This window comes from Falco cherrug, chromosome 1, assembly GCF_023634085.1.
Source record: "Falco cherrug isolate bFalChe1 chromosome 1, bFalChe1.pri, whole genome shotgun sequence".
In the NCBI taxonomy this organism is placed as follows: domain Eukaryota; kingdom Metazoa; phylum Chordata; class Aves; order Falconiformes; family Falconidae; genus Falco; species Falco cherrug.
The window spans coordinates 93304260-93318390 of NC_073697.1; the positions used below are offsets into that span (position 1 = coordinate 93304260).

Sequence of the window (14131 nt, forward strand, 5' to 3'; positions counted from 1 at the left end):
TTTTTAAGACGTATCTGACCTTACCATCAGTTTTTCATCATAACAGAAACAGCCCACAAATGTTGTTTGGCTGTTTGTATCACAAAATTGAAGTGTATTAAAGGTTACTGGATGGCAGCAGGGACGGGGAAGTATCTGACATGTTTGGTTTTGCCATTTCTCACTGTGCCAGGTACAGATTGCTCGAGGATTGCATCCCACATACAGGATAGGCACAGGATGGCCTCTGTGAGAAGGTGATCTGAGGGACCAGGGTGGGATGATCCAGAACAGGATGCTGTCAGCCTCCACCACGGCCACATGCAGATTTTAAATGTGTCCTCACTGCATACAGCCAATAACTCAAATGACATTTGGGTTGCGACCGCAGCCCAAAGAATATCTTTCCACGTCAGGTACCCCTTTTTCTTTTCATAAGAAGCCAACTAGTAACTCAGTGGCTATGTCTTAAACAGTAAGAGAGGTTTGGAAAAGACTTTTGGGTCTTTAGGGTCAGTTCTCAGCTGCTGGTGGCAACTGAATCAGGGGAAGGCAGCTCTGGGAAGGATGACCCGAAGTCTCAGGACTTGAGCTGTTGGAAGCTCTGGTGTTCTCAAGTTTCAGCCTGGGCTTTTCATGGCCATCGGATACTTGTTTTCTCTTACATTAACATCACCCTTGCTCTTAAGGGAGATGTGTTTACTTCTGTGTTTACTCCCTGAAGTTTCATAGAGAACAACTGTATCCCTTCTCAGCATTCAGTTTTTTGGCTTAATGAATTATTTCAAGATCCTTACATAAGAAAAAAATCAGGATTACCCTGTAATTATTCTCCAGCCACATTTTAAGTTTGTCTCCCTTGATTAAAAGTGACCAGAGCTGCCTGCATAATTCCAGAGAAGGTTGCAGTAGAGCTTTGTATAATGGTATTAACATTTGCCCCTTCTCCTGGAAATAACTCAGTCGATAATGTGCTTTTTGTCAGAGCTGCTTCACATTGGGAGTTTGCAGTCATCTTGAGATCAACAAATACACCCAGATTTTTCTCTTCTTCTGTCATTTCCAACCGATGAGCTCCCAGCTTGCAGCAGAGATTCCTATTAGCAATTCCCAAGTGCGTGACCTTGTACTTTCCACTATTAAATTTCATCCCATTTCCAATGTGCCAGCACTCATGTTATCCAACTCTTCCAGCAATACAGATATTCCCTCTGCACCACTGGTGCCTCCAAAATTTGTGCCATTGGCAAATGCCATCAGCTCACTCCTTCCTTTTGTTCCAAAGCCTGTTTGAAATATACTGTGCAAGATCAAAAGAATGCAAAGATATGCCTTGCTGGGTCAGCCTGTGGTCCCCGTGGTCCAGCACTCTGCCTCTGAGCAGGGCAGTCAGCGGTGCTGCTTAGGGAGAGCATTGGACCTCAGCCACTTTCTGCTCTTTCTCTCCTTTGTACTCCCTTATGCATTCACGAGTGGTCTATGTTTGAGATGACTTCCCTACCTCTTCCATGTAGGGTTTTTTTTATGGACCTGCTCTCCATTAATTTATTGAATAAATTTTTGAACCTGCTGTTAAGTCTCCAAGTCATTTCTTAAGGAACTCAGCTCCACTCTCACAGCCTGCCCTTCCACCCAAACTAATGCCATCTGTCAGTAGCTAGCTTCTTACCTACCAAATAGCTCCCCAGATGAACTATACATTTGCCATGTGGCATTGTTTTTAATATCTGACTAAATCCAGTTAGATTAAATCTGTTATATATACATTGTCTAGAAAACAATTATCAGAGGTATAATCTTAGTTAAATGCAATCTATCTTTCATAAAGCTATGTCGCATTTTTTACTTTATTTTCCACTTACTTCTCTGGCCCCAACTAGTTTTTGCTTTACATTTTTTTTCTAAGCTTTTAATGATCTTGAGATCAGACTAACAGGTGTCTAAATGACTGGATGGCTTTTCTTCCTCCTGCTTAAAAACTAGTGCTTCAGTCATTCCTCAGTAATCATTACCACCCTCAACCTGACAAATTAAAAACTTTGTACTACATGAGTGAGGATACATTCCAGGTCCATCAGAACTGTGGGCTTGGGAACACCTCATTCCCTGAGCTGTATGTCAGGTTTTCACAGGCCTTGCTCTACCTTTTGGTACAGTAATTTCCATTTCCATAAAATAATTCTCATGAGCTATCATCTTTTGCCCCAATGATCATAGAAAATAGAGGCAGAAGTCATTTAACATGGGGCCATACCCAGCATTTATTAAAAAATGGAACACAAGAAAAGGAGAGGCTCAGAACACAAGATAAGGAAAGCCTCCATGCAATGTGTTTAATTGTATCGGGAGATAATGCTAAAGATGACTATTTGTATCACTGAAGCAGCTGAAAGTGTGCAGCTTTTCCTGTCACAGTGATGGTGCTCCAGCTAGTTCCCTCTCTTTAAAAAACAGAAGGAGCAACTGGCAGGTTCTGCTGTACAAAAGCTCTGGGTCTCCAGGATTCAGCTTCCTGAAGTAGGTCACATTTGGTCTCTGTCCAGGCATACTGCAAAAGGCAACCATTTAACAGGGCCTTTTAAAAATTCATATTCTCTAATGCTGTCAACACACATCCTTTCAGATACTGCTATACCAGCTGAACATTTTTTCATTGGTTTTGGGTATAAACAGGCCAGGAATCCTGTTTTTCCTTTCAGTTACCTGTATTTCTTCCAAAGTTCCTCTGAAGGTACATATTGACATTCAGATCACATTTGCATTCAGATGATGGTTTGTTGTTGGAAAAAATCCCTTTAGAGGGGCTGATTAACTTTCTTGCAAATGTTTACTGTCCCTGACCAAGGGAGCGAAAATACAAAACAACTCACTGCATGGCTTACATCTGAATTTAAAGACATGGGATCCTGTATTTTGTATTGTCTCTCTGAACATTAACGCTACTTCTAGCTTAAACAGGAGTTAATGACAGACTGAAGTCCATCTGTTACAATGACTAACCTTGGACTCAGAGGGAGAGTCCTGTGGATAATTTAGGAGTGCATTTTATAGTTGCTTGCAAGCATTTCGTTTCAGATCAAGGCAAACATGAGGAGCAGGGAGAAGTATCTCTCAAAAGTACAACCTGACCTACATACAGTATTGTAAATTAAAGATAAGTATAAAAATAAAGCATTAATGATCTGTCACAGTTGCAACAAAACCCAGATACAAATTTTGCTGCTGAAAAGAGACTCCACTGAACGAGTCTTAAAGCTTCATTTTGGAAAGCACAACTCTTCCTGCCAACCATACCGTGCTACCTCTGACACTGCTGCCATTTGCCTCTCAAGCCTTCCTGTGCCTTTCTGTTGCTTAACGGTCATATCCATTTTGCTTTATCACTTGTCTCTCAATGTCCATGTGTTTTTTGGCTCTCATGCCTCATGTTGGCTCCCTGCTCTCCATTACCTCATGCTCCAGGAGCTGCAGGCTGCTCATGGTGGTTTGGACTGGGCATCTACTGATGGCATGGGGCCACACATGTTTTTGCAGCTGAGCTGAATGTCACAAAAGCAAAGGAGAGCATTGGCCAGAAGACTTTGTGCACAAGAGTGGCTTTTGGTGTCAGACAGGGTGTTTCTCCAAGGGGAACAGGGGCTTTGGAGGACTCCTAAGGAGGATCCCAGGCCTGCAAGCCCTGCTGCCAGCAGAGGCAGCGGGGCACGGGCAGAGCTCAGCTCGCAGAGCTCCTCGGCTCCCGCAGCTCCCCTCAGCACCCAACTCCAGCTCATCCGCCGCCTGTTACCTGCCTCACAAGCTGGCCGAGGCGGCCGCAAAACCTTTTCCTCAGACACCATCAGTACCACGGCGTCGCGCCTCCTGCCTCTGCAGGGCTCAGGGCTGCCGAGGGCCGCGCCGAGACCGGCCTCACCCAGCTGCAGGAGGTTAAACACCCTCACAGGGTTTTAAAAGGAAGAAGGGGAGCGCTAGCTTCACCTGCTGCGAGGCCGGGGGAGGGCAGCGGCGCAGCGGTGGCCGGCTGCCCCCTGAGGGGACGCGGAACCCCGGAGAGCGGAGCACTACCCGCCGCTGCCTCCCCTCCCCTCCCGCCGCGCCGCGGAGGGCGGGAACTGCGCGCGCCCGGCCCCGCCCCGCGGAGGGGGGTGGTGGGGAGAGGGAGGCGGTGTCGGGCGCGCGCCTGGCCCCGCCCCGCGGAGGGGGGTGGTGGGGAGAGGGAGGCGGTGTCGGGCGCGCGCCTGGCCCCGTCGTGCCCGCGTCCCGTGCGGCCGCCATGTTGTTGTGGCTGTGAGAGGCGGCGGAGGCAGCCCGGAGCCCAGCGACCCCGGCCCAGGCAGGAGGCCGCGCCCCGGGACGGGGGTGTGGGGGCTCCGCGCCATGCCCTGCCCCGCGGTAAGGAGCCGGTGGGGGCGTCAGGGCTCACCCGGCGCCTGGCGGGGGGGTGGGCCAGCCTGCCGGGCCGGGGCCTGGAGGAGGGCGGCCGGGCTGTCAGCTGCGCGGCCGCGGCCCGGCACGCCCCCTCGGGCCGCGGGGTGAGGGGCAGCGGTGGGGACGCGGCGCCGGTTCCCTCCGCTCCGGGCGGCCGGGGCCGCCGCGGAGGAGGAGGCGGCGGCGTGCTGAGGCGCTTTCCCGGCACCGCGGCCGGGGGTGGCGGCCTCCTCCTCCCCGGGCGGGCAGGGATGCCGTCCCGAGCGGCGGCGCGTCCCTCGGCGCTGGGGCTGGCGGGCGGCGCGGCCGCGGGAGGTGAGCTTCCCGCTTGGCCGCCGCCGGGGTCCGCGGCCTGTGGGCCTCACCTGGCGCCCGCCGCTCGCCTGGCCGCCCCGCGGGGGTGGCTGCCTCCCCGCCGCCCGTGGAGCGGGACTGAGGCAGCGCCTCATGCCGCCGGCAGCCGCGGCCCCGCGCTCGTCTCCTCCGGCCGCTTTGGCCGCCGTGTCAGTTGTGCTCAACGGTCCTTGTGCGTGGAGCCAAAATTCCCATTCCTGTTGTAAGCGGGAGTTGTGAAGGGTTTTTATTTAAATAGTTCTGGGGCTTTAATTGTCCCTCTTCCCCGTGTTCCTCTTAACAGACCTATACTTCTGATGGGATCTGAGCAGAGGTTGCCCTTCTCTGGTAAGTAGTGTTTTGCCTCCCCGCTCCAGTTCCCCCCAACATGGAGTTGTAAGTTTTTTGCATTGAAGTTGTTCCCTCTTCAGTTCATTCTTTTAGGGAATATTATTTTCTCAGCAGATGAGACCTCGTGTTCCTTCACATCTCTGTACAGGAAACTGATTCCTTTCCTCTTGGTGCAGACTTCCCTTGCTCGGGGGAAGGCTGGGTATGAGTATGAGCTTGTAATTCTTGCAGACTTCAACTCTGTGTGCTTCACCCTTTTGCTTTCTTGTGTGATGAGCCCATGTAACCATGCACATTAAGGCTCTCTTTCAGAAGAAAAGAGCTTGTCTAGTGAATCATGTCAGGTAGTGCTGAGTGTAGAAGTACAGCTTGGCTTGATGGCAAATATAAAGGTGTATTTAAATGCCTAGGCGAGCCCATTGGGAAGGGATGGTAGTGTGACAAGGAACTGTGGCAGGTTTCCTGTAATACCTGTCATGCACCTCAGCTCTTTATTAAAGCATGTGCTGTAATATTTGAAAATTAACTTTCTTGGTGGAAGTGAAGGAGTTTTTACAAAGGAGTGCTTGTAGCTAACTTGAGGGGAGGAGGCTGACATCTAATATCTGCTGCTGAAGCTGTTACTGATCACAGTGGTTTTGGAAGACAGAAAAAGTGCTCCCTTTCACAGTACAGGAAATAGTGTGAACTGTAAGTGTTGAAACTTTCTACAGATAAGTAAAGGCGGGGCATGGGATTCTAAAATGCTTCAGTGACAAGTGCTTCTGTGTGCCTGGGGGAGGGGCAAACATGCAGAAACAGTCCTGTGGAGCAGTGGTGGTTTTTTGAGTGGTTGCACTAAAAGGTGCTCTTGTCCTACTTCACATTATAGGAGTGGTATATTGAGAATCAAGTTAGTCCTCTTGCTGACAGTGTTGTAGGTACCCATTAGGATACTGTTAATATCCATTATGTTAACTGTCTGCATTAGCAGGTATTAAAACATTGGTTGGCCTTCTTAAGTAATATGCTATGCAACCCACAAATGATACCAAGTAGGTGGAATAGGTGTGCTTGATAAGCTCTCTTTTTTTTATTTTCCATAAAAACGGCATCCACAGCTGGAGGAGATAGAAATGGAGCATACCAAAGCTTCTGAAGATAGAGGATACAATGTTTTATCTCAGATCTCATTCCACCTACATGCAACCTAGGATGATGGAGAGGAGTGTGTTGTCAGCCTTTCAAGAGTAGGAGGAATGTGGCTATGCTGTGCTTTGCTGGCAATTAACCTGTAAAAAAGGAGCAACTTAATGAGAAGGATATTGTTAGCTGCTGGAGTAATGGGCAGAAGCCTGAAAAGTCTGCAGTAGCTAGGAAGAAGGAATTGTCTGCATGGAGTGAATTGGAGGAACTGGGTTAGTGTCTAGCACAAAGCTTGATCTTTTCACCTGCAGAGGTCAAAGGGATGTGATGGCTGTTCCTGCTCTGGTAGCTTCCTACTGGGATGTGTAACTGGATATAATGAGATAGGACTCTTCTACTTGATATCGGTGGTGTCTTCCAGAGCACGTGACTCCAAATTGTTTGTTAATACTTACCAGATGCTGTAAACTAGAATGAAAAGTCCAGACATGTAAATATGCACTTGTTTCATACTGGCTTTCATTGGCTGAATCAAAGTAACACAAGTTGTATTTTATTTCAGAACAAGCTTTTAGGTACTAAATAGTCTAAGCCATAATGTGCAACTGTTCTGTGTTTGTTTCTAGTTTGAGTAGTGATGGTATAAAGATCTGCCTGTTAGATCCCATATGGGTTTTAACTTTGAGAAACGAGCCTCATGATTTCTAATTCTACCCTTCTTCTAGATATTGGTGCTGTAATTTCACAGTGCTTTCGGGAAAACTTGTAGCACTCGGTTCATGCTGTAGTTCTTGTGAATTAACTGGATTGTTAAAAAATAAATATTTCTTTCTTTGTGGTGCTTCAGAATTTCAGGGCAACTCAGTGGCTTGCATGAAAGACCTAAAAGTGAAGGTAGTCCTAGTTTAGGAATTTGAAATACTGACTTCTTACTGAGGCTTGCTATCCTAGTAAAGAACTGAAGACCTCAACTCCTAATGCATTACAACTCTCACCTTGGATGCATTAATCCTGAACTGTGCAGGACTGCCATAACCAGACTGTTGTATTGGCTTGCATGCACGTTTGCTGCTTGTGGGATGGGCAAGGGACCCAAACTACAGCACCATTTGGTGTCAACTGCTCTCATTCAGAATGTAGCTGCTAACAGAAACAGCTAAGAGTTAGTCTCCTTGCTTTGGGGTGAGCAGTTGAGAAGGACTGACAGAATGTACGTGATACCATAGAAATCTAATTGTAAGCTAGAGCATGAGTAGCCCAGACTTGTTCTTCCCCTCATCTGATTAATAGTTTCTGGTGGTGTGAAGGAGGTGAACACCAACTGGCTGTAGTGATTCTGGGAGGTAATGTATCCCATAAGGAAGGCCTTGAGTCACTCCCTGCTGATCCGAACTAGGGGAAAGAACAACCTGTAGCAGCAGGGTAGAAGTGTAGCCGTGATCGTGTTGAAACAAGTGGTATCTTTAGTCTTTTAGACTTTAGACCTTTAGTCTTGTTAAGAAATGTCTGGATTGTGTTGCTCTGCTGGGAGGTGCTCTGTTCACCTTCAGTAAGTAGCAATATGTGCCTACAAGTGAAGCTTGGAACTGCAGTGGCACACTATGCAGAATGAGCTAGGGAGGAAAAGCAAAGCAGAAGGCTTTACAGAATGTTAATTGAAATGGATAAGCTATTTCTGGAGTCATTGATGTCCATCCAAAAAGTGCTGTTTTTAAAGGCTTAACTTAAAATACAGTTGCAGATTTCCTAACTTTGGTTTATCTTCTGAAACTCCTCTGACTTAAATCCTTAATCTAAAGTTCTGGGAGCAGCAGTTGGTTTGATGTGTGAATGTGACTGCAAGTTAAGCTTAACTGGAAGTATGCTCTCTAAGTCTTGCTGGTGGGCAACTGGATATTCAGAGGCATTGTTCCTCCTTACGGACATTAATGCCAAAAATAGTTGCAACAAAATAAGCTTGGTATGATACAGTTCGAAGTTTTTCTGAAATTTATGTGTGTATATGCACAAGTGACATTGTAACAGCTGTCCTGTAGGTGGTAGAACCCTTCCAAACTATGATAAGGGGGGGAAAACCAAACTCAACCTCTGAAAAAGACTATGAAACCTCTGAAAAACTGTGAAAAAGATAGGTGGTTCTTGCCCTTCCTTGGGAGAACTGCATTTCAGAAGACTTGAAGCTGCATGGCAACTGAACTTGTACAAGCTGCTGTATTGAAGTATTACCACTTCTGAAAAAGTTAATATTTTGAACAAGGTTTCAGAGGAACTTAATTTTAGAGAAATTAGTCTGCCATTTTTCCTCTTGACTAGGAATGAAGTGAAAAGCTGTAAAGTGGCATTGATAGGATGGCTTGGGAGCAGGTTGTTGTATAAGCTACCAGTCATGCCAGTGATGAAATGTGTCCTCAGTAACACATGCTGATAGATCTTTAGTATTAAACCCCCTTTTTTAGAGAAATTAAACCAAAATAATTTAATTGCAAATACTTTAAAATATAGTGTTGCAGTTGAGTGAGTTGAAAGAGGACAGAACAGTAAAGAAACGAAGCCTTAGAGAAGTACTAGTAGGTGAAAAGCAAAGCAAGTTGTCTTTTGCCTTGCTCAGCACATCTCACTGTAGTTTTCAGTGTTCATTGTGGTGGACTGACTAGCCATGATGATAATGAAGTTGGGTATGCTGGTGACAGCTTTTATCTGAGATGCTGATCTAGCTGATGCTTTTACTGACTTTTGTGACATCAGTTCTTAATCAAATTACTCTTCAGTGTACGAATAACGTGGTAGTGGTCAAATTCAGGGTGTTTAGCTATTTTGTATTTTGTGAAGCATTAGAACTAGTTCTAGCTGTGAAGCCTGAGCTTAGCTTGGAAAATTATCGTGTCCCCAATGGAATTAGCTTGAAGCTAGAATCAGAAAATTTGTGTTAGTCCCTGGCTACTTAGGAAGAGCCGGGCTTTTAGAAGGGCAGCCAGAACAGACCAGCACCCTAGTGGACCACTTACGGAGGAAGAAATGCTGTTTTGCCATAATTAAGTCTTTGCAGTTTTTCTTTCCAATAGATGCACTGGTATAGACATTATTTATAGAAATGCTGTTAGAACAGTTTTCTGTTGCCCTTTTGTGGGCCTCATTTGTTTTGCCAACTCTGGGACTGGAAACTAGGGCTATAATCAAAGCATTAATTTTGTAGTGTTACCTGAATGGACAGAGCTTCAGGAAAAAATAAAACTAGTTTCTCTTTCCCTATGCCTTTTAAAAGAAGGTTTTGACTCCTATATCAACTAGGAAAGGGCAGGCTCTTGACAGAATGAGACTTTTCTCTAGTGCTGCTTTCTCCACTTGTGGAAGTGCCTGGGGGAGGCTGTTCCCAGCCACCTGTGTGAGGAGAGGACAGAAATGCCTGTCTGTGCTGAAAAGCGTAGGCTGAAATTGAGTCTGTGAAGACAAGATGCACCTGGTTGGCTTTCTAACTACCTTTGGAGAGCAGAGCAAAGGCAGGACTTGGCTTCAGGGTGTGTTCTGTTAGCTGTCTCCCCAGCTCATCCCTGTGAGCAGCCTTTTATGAAGGGGTGATATGGATCATAAGCCTTCCAGGTTCCATACGACTCCTCAGTTTCTCTGTGGTTGGACTGTTCTGCTCAAGTAGGATTCTTATTTTGGTTTCTGTACAGCTGGTGGCAGGATTTCAGAATATAGATGGAAAATCAGATCTTTCCTTGAGTCTTTCTGACATGAAGGGTTTAGCATCTTGTAGGTCAAGGATAGACTACTAGAATTTTGATTTCAGTTACTTAGTTGCTAGAAATTGTAGTTAAGTGAAACAGAAGTCTGAATTAAAGAAATGGTAACAGAAAGACTGAGTCCCCAGAGGGATTAGGAACTTTTGGTTGGGAGAGGGATTTATTTGCACCTACAGTAACACTGGAACTGCTTATGACAGTCTTAACTTAAACATCTTACAGTAGATGTTACATGAGTGAGATAACTTCGAGTACTTTTGAAGTGAAGCCTGCATTTTGGTTTGCAGATGTTAGAATGATCCTAGTATTAAGCTCTGTCCTGTCACTCTTGAACTACTGCTAAGTGCTTTCAAAATGAGTTTTAAGTCCTAAGCTGCTCATGGAAGTGGTAGCAACTACATTTGGAATTGGTGGAAAGTGTTTCCCTGGAATTTCCTATCTGGTAGTTAGACAACCAGCAGCCTGACTCCTTGTTTTCTCTGCAAGTAGATCGGGAATGGGGAGTAAGCTAGTTGCTGTGGCTGGCTGATTTCATCTCTTGTAGCTGTAATTGACCTAAATGTGTACCTGTGAAAGCTTTACTTATTGCATTGCTATCTGTAAGCTTGTAATTGCTATCATTGAAACTTAAACCTGAGATAAAATGAGATGCTGTGAAGCTCTGCTGTTTGTAATTATACTGTTTGCATCCTTGATAGGGTGTTTGCTTTGAGACCTTTTCAGACCTAGTTCCACACTTGTTGCTGCTGAAAACTGTTCTCAGTTTTACTTGCCTTCAGTGTATTCTCTTAACTTCCAAAACTACTGTTATCAAAGCTGACTTTTACTGTTCTTTGGGTTCTCTGTAAGTCCAGGCTTTTAAAATACTTGCCTATCTCCTGACAAAGAACAAAAGGAGAAGCTATGAGAAGAAAACTCACCTGCCATATTGCAGAGCAGCTTCGCCTGAAAATTAGCGCGTGGACATTGCTCTGTCCATTCTGCAGTCAGTTTGCTATGTTCTGGGTAGAAACACCTTTTCTAGATGTTGTGAGTTGATAGCTTTGATTTTTGTTGTTCTGTTTGAGTTTTCCTTATTTCCTTTACTCATTTCTGAGAACAAATATGTTAGTGTGATATAGGCATTGTTGAACTTAAGATCCAAGAAACCTGACTAAAATGTCTAAGTAGATTGCATTTCTAGGTTATTTTGATTATTTTCCTTTAAATGGAAGCTGAAAGCAAGTGAAGTGTACTTAATGTAAACTTACAAGTTTATTGTCTCTGCCTGCAGACCCTCTGCTTTCCAGCTAAGCACTGTGCATGTTTTTTTAAGAGTGGATAAGCTTTTCATCAAATTAATGGCTAAACCTTATCAAACAAGTGTTCATCTTTACAATTAAGCATTCCTTTATTTAATTGTATGGTGATTGGTGGGAATGCTAGTCATGAATACATTTGAGAATTCAGATTCTTAATTTTCACTCACTGCTGGTAGCAGGAATTTGCTGTGAACAGGGCATTATATTCTGGTTGGATACCCATTATAATTAAATTATCATCTTTGTCTATGTTCAGTGAACCTTTCTTTGAGTAATTTCCAAAAGAATGCACCTTTTTGCACTTTGGGAAAATCTGAACTCTGAGGAAGGAGGGAGACGGAACAAGGTAAATATTTTGAGGTCTGCTGGGCTTTCCTTGTAGGTTTGGCTAATGGATTTATGGTCAAGGCATAGTTGTTTTCTAATGCAGAATACAATAGCTTGCTTGTTTTCTTTTACTCTGCACTGGAATCTCTTAATCCCTTCAGACTCAAGCATGAGTATCACATGATTTGGAGGTGTTTGGTTAGTGTACTTCACTGCTGCAGTGCATCCCTGTACGTAACAGATGAGTAAATTGGGACTGCAGGGAGAAGCCACATGGAAATTTTCAGTTTTTGATAGTCATGTTTAAGTGTCTAATGCTTTGTTGCTGGATCCTTTTCTAGGAAGACCCAAGGGAAGGATATGGACAGGTAGATTTCTAACTGAGATCAGATTTCTGCTTGAGACCTCCAGTTCATGATAAAAAGGACTACAGCTTCAACGTACTGATGGTATTCCTATATGTTCACTATACCTAGAGATGCTCAAAGCATGTATTAAGGTATTTGTATGGAAACTCTTGCAGGAAAACTGGTGGTTACATCTAACTATAGGTCCTTCTTTCAGTGTGTGACCATATGGGACATCAGTGGATATATAGCTGTATAAGTGATGCTCATAAACCCTTCTTAAAGTATAAGAATAAATGAATATTCATTAACAGATAATTCCAGAAAATAGTAGCTGTTTGTATAGCTGCATAATGGTACCAACATGCCTGGTCACTGTCATAATGCTTTTCCCTCCTTCAATTCTGCAGGCTTTAGTAGCTGGAACCAAAACGTCTTCCACCCGTCAAACTGGAATTTTAGCTTTTATATGACAGGATAAATGCTGATACTTGATGAGGGTAGCTGATAAATACTGATCTAGTGAGAAGACTAGACAGAAGATGAGTATGCAGTTATGGGTTTCTAAAATAGAATAGGATTTGCTGAAATACAGTAACAAACTGAGGATGGTAAAAAAAACTCCAGTGATTTAGAAGATGCTGATCTTGACTCTTGGTGCTGCTTTTGCAGAATTTGGTACGTTAAGCACAAGATCTTTGTTGTTTTGCTTGGATTCTACCAGCAGCTGAAGCCTGCTTCTTCCTAAGCTGTTTCATTCACTTAGAAAGAAATGCAAAAATAATTGGGTAGCTCTAGTTGTGCTGCCTCTATACTTAGCTCATTACTCCTGGCAAATTATCTTTTGCTTCTCAAGTGTTGACTGGTAGGCTGGTTTAAGAGCTGTCTAGCTTTCAATTGCTAGGTCATTTGAACTCCTCTGCAGTATTTTTATTGCATAGGCACTTCTTCCTATGAACTCTTGAAAGGCTGGTGATAACCTAACAGTGGAAACGTCTAAGGATGGGAATTTAGTAATTCACAGAGAAAAAAAGCAATGCCAAGCCTGCTGTTGTAATCAACTTGGAGTAGGAAGCAATCTTGAAACCTGCTTGATGTGATACTTCCTGCAGAGAGTGGTTAGGTTCATTACTGTCACTGTACTGGCTGATGCCTGGATTGGGGGTGTGAGGTGTTCGTGTGGAGGACGCGGCCTGGGGAGCTGTGGACAATGGATGAAAGGATTTGGCTTGATTTTGACAAGTGTAAGATTGGTATAACAAGTACAATAAGAGCTATTCTTTGAGATTAGTTTTTAATAAGCTTTTTGTATAAGGTACAAGTTCAGGTGCTCCCATCCTTTGAGGGTCACACCCAGAGAGCAGTCCTATTAATGTTAATAGTGCTGTTGCATCACTCCTTAGACCGCCATGTTCTCATTCAGCACTAAGGTATGAAGACTTTTCCTCTTGCATAAGACAACTTGATTTACTCTGGTTGGGGAGGGAACAGTTTGGCAGCTTGCTAAAGAGTAAGTTGTGTGCTGCTGTTCCCTGTAGCTTATTTTTCTAAACATTACTACTTCAAGTTCTGTCCAGCTTTCTAAACTGTCTTATCAGTATATGCAGCTGCCTGAGACTGGACCGCTACTCATACAGAGGTAGTGATTATCTGGCCAGCCCATGCTGAATGCAGTTCTTTTACTGCTTCTAGCATATTTCCTGCTCCTAGACCCAAATTGTATGGCGTTCAAGTTAGAGCCCTAGTTAGGGCTAAGCCTCATGTACTTAGATGTATTTCAAGAGCCCCAAAATTGCAATATGGCTTAATTTACTTTCTCTCCTTTCAATTTCTAGGTATTGGTAACAACTGTTGTTGTTTTTTCTGGTTCTTCCAATAAAATTCAGAATTTTAGCCTCATTGTGGACACTTGCTATCACGTGCTAATCCCAGAAGACCAAGTAATATACGAGTTAAGAAATATTTTTTGTAAAAATATGCTGCAGGTCCAGTAACATTTGTTACTGAGCTAAATGGATTTCACTTACTAAAGGCAAGGAGTGATCAGTTAAAACATGCCTTGTCAAAAGAAGTTGGTCTCAAGTGACTTGTGGGGTGAAAAGGACAAGAAGGGACTTTTTTTGTGCAGGAGTTCCCATATGACAAGTAAGCAGGTGGGCTGGGGAGAAGTTAAGCTTGCAGTTCAGAAAGGCCTAAT

At 44.3% G+C, this 14131-nt stretch overlaps 1 protein-coding gene across 5 annotated transcripts in view; it reads left to right on the plus strand.

Annotated features, from left to right (window-relative positions):
• Positions 1 to 4212: 4212 nt before the first annotated feature.
• The window catches only part of MTMR3 (myotubularin related protein 3), an 82877-nt gene continuing 72958 nt past the window's right edge, over positions 4213 to 14131 (plus strand). For 3 of the 5 annotated variants that reach the window (XM_055707624.1, XM_055707615.1, XM_055707645.1), the window contains exons 1-2: positions 4213 to 4371; positions 5045 to 5088. The gene's annotated coding sequence lies outside the window, so the exon portion shown is untranslated. The remainder of the gene's footprint in view (positions 4372 to 5044; positions 5089 to 14131) is intronic. The other 2 variants (XM_055707654.1, XM_055707631.1) reach the window with 1 other exon arrangement.